Raw genomic sequence first — 2,794 nt, forward strand, 5'->3', positions numbered from 1 at the left:
GCCTTGTTGAATCTCATGCAGTTGGCCTCGGCCCATCGATCCAGCCTGTCCAGGTCCCTCTGCAGAGCCTTCCTACCCTCGAGCAGATCAACACTGCCACCCAACTTGGTGTTGTCTGCAAACTGACTGAGGGTGCACTCGATCCCCTCGTCCAGATCATTGATAAAGGTATTGAACAAGACCGGCCCCAACACTGAGCCCTGGGGAACACCGCTCGTGACCGGCCGCCAACTGGATTGAACTCCATTCACCACAAATCATCCTGCCTTCCTCCCCAGCTGCATCCCAGTGCGAGGACCGGTCTGGTTCGATTTGCAGCGGTTCTGTGCCGACAGGAGCATCCTTGGCTGGGGGCAGCCACCGTGCAGCGTCACTCTAACCCAGAAACTAATGGGGTGTTGCAAATGTAGATACACAGTTGTGCATACATTTTTGTTTTCGTCTCTTCTACACAGAGTTAGAAATTTGGGGTCTCTCTCTTTTCACCCATCTATAAAATATACAAGTTGGTGCGTAAAGATGCTATAGATAAAATTGCCTCCGCCTGGTGTTGGACCACTTCAGCTAACCCGGCACAACTTTATAGATAAATGTTGTTCCGTTATTTAAAATCTCTTCTGGCTTGCTGAGGCAACAAAACGGTTTATGTGGTTTGTCTTTACTGCGGCATGTTCCCCTCGGGTTAGCTCGTACGCTTTTATTACCCTGGAGGGAAAAAATACACCTTTTTAGCTATGAAGATAAGGTCTGAGACAAGCCTTAAACATTCAGAAGTAATTGAAGGTTGCTGCGGGCGCGTTAGAGATTGCTGCTGCTCTCAGGACTGTCTCCGTGGAAGTTAAGCTTGATAAAATTCACAAAGAACTGGAACTGCTCAAGGACACAATTGAAAAAACATTTTGAGAAGCTGGTGGAAGGTTTCCAGCGCGGCTGGTTGCAGGCGCAGAAGCAGGAGCGAGGAATGCAGCCTGGCCTCCCCGGCATCGCCACCGCTCGGGATTTTTATCACACGTGTTGGGACATTTTGGATGTTTTCCTTTAAAAACAAGCCTAGCTCACGCAGGCGTGTGAGTAAGAAGGAGTAGCAGCTCTTTTTTTTTAAAAAAAAAACAGCCTTATAATCTATGTGCTTGATGTTTGATTACAAGAGGGTTTTTTTCCCCCTTTTAAAGCAAGTATTAAAGAAATACTTCGTGATTTGTTCAGCTCTGAGGTTGGCAGCCTTCCCTCTCCGGAGCTCCTCGAGCAGGAAACTCCGGAGTTTGCACTCACACTCACCGGTGGGGTGGGAGTGGAGTTACGGGGCTTTCCTCCAAGAACTTTAAAAGCAAACCGGTGGAAGGCAGGACAGGTGAAAACAGGATTTAGTCAGTCTTTAAATGGCACGTTTCAGCACCAGGGCTGTGACCTGTCCCCGGGGAGGAGGCAAATGTGGCCGTGAACCGGAGGATGCCCGTCGGGGCAGTCGGCTGCCGGCCGCTGGGTGTTTGATTTACTTACCCCGCCGTGAACCTTTCATTTTGGGCCAATGTGTTTGAGGAATAAAAAAGCTTCCTAAACAAAACATGCGGTGGAGCTGCCGGTTTATATCTCTTAATTTTAGCGAGCTGGGAAAAGGAAATACCACTGATGTTTCCTCCTTGCTCGTACCCATTTCATCCCGAGCGTAGCACGTCGGGATGATGAGCTGTGCTGCACCCTGCCTGGAGCACTGATACAAGCTGAGCCAGGGTGGTTGTTCAGGGGCTGTTGTTTTATTCCCGTTGTTCCCTTTTCCATCCAAGCTCCTCCGACTGTAATGCGACTTGCCCAGACTTGCGCTGCACAGAAGCGGGAGGGAGCTTTGAGGCCGACATAAAGAAGGGAGTCATTTGGGGAGTAACAAACTCCAGGGACGGAGGTTAAAGTATAATCCCATGCCAATATGCTTTTGGTTTCTGAATTCCCGAGGGGGAAGGGAGGAAGCGGGAGCAGGATGGGGAATTCCTGCCAGATGGAGCAGCCCGCCCGCCCGGCTTTGAAATATTGACCTTGGGGAGCGCATTGCAAGCGGAATAAAAGCTGTGCTTGCTCCAGGCCGGCGGGACGGCGCTGCAAACGGCTGTGCAGGTGAATGGGACGTGGAGGAGTAAAACCACCGGTTATATAGAAGACAGAGAGCGTACTCGATGTGTTCGTTTAAATGGCAGAAGGGGACGGGTGTGAATTCGGGGTGTTGTGCTGCCGCTGTCAGCCTGCGTTTCTTGGGTGTCTGGCCAGAGCAGACGCTTAAAGCCTGGTTTTATTTCTAGGACTCAGATTCCCTGTGACATCTCAGGGCTGTTACTTAACCTCTGTGTTTACATCCTCCTAATACTCCCCTGATTGCTTAACTGCTTGTCAAGAACTTGTGAGAATCTCAAAAGAAACTACAGAAATGCAAAATGTATTTTGCATACAATACAAAAATGTATTTTGCATTAATTTCGTATTACTTGGCCATCCTCCTCCAAATGTTTCTGTACGTTAAACAGAGCTTTGATAGCAGTGTCGTAATCTAAACATACGTGCTTGAAAAAATGCTGCGGAATTTTATGTGCAGTCCCTGGAGAGCTTACCCTTTTTGGGAAATAATGGGCAACCCCAGCCATCATACACTAAAAAGTGTTTCCTTTTTTTTTTCCTTCTCTTTCCAGACTTTATATTCAGAGCACCCATTAAATTAAGCAAACCGGGGGAACTCCGAGAAGAATACGAAAGCCAGCTAAGGAAGGTACGGTATTCTGTCTAATTGTGGTTTTTCTTCGAGAATAAC

The 2,794-nt window shown here is 48.4% G+C and overlaps 1 protein-coding gene across 1 annotated transcript in view; it reads left to right on the plus strand.

Annotated features, from left to right (window-relative positions):
* Positions 1-2,679: 2,679 nt before the first annotated feature.
* Positions 2,680-2,794, plus strand: part of RNF169 (ring finger protein 169) — a 12,705-nt gene continuing 12,590 nt past the window's right edge. Inside the window, exon 1 of the mRNA XM_009329021.1 lies at positions 2,680-2,752. The gene's annotated coding sequence lies outside the window, so the exon portion shown is untranslated. The remainder of the gene's footprint in view (positions 2,753-2,794) is intronic.

The sequence above is a fragment of the Pygoscelis adeliae genome, unplaced genomic scaffold, assembly GCF_000699105.1.
Source record: "Pygoscelis adeliae isolate BGI_AS28 unplaced genomic scaffold, ASM69910v1 Scaffold297, whole genome shotgun sequence".
NCBI lineage: Eukaryota > Metazoa > Chordata > Aves > Sphenisciformes > Spheniscidae > Pygoscelis > Pygoscelis adeliae.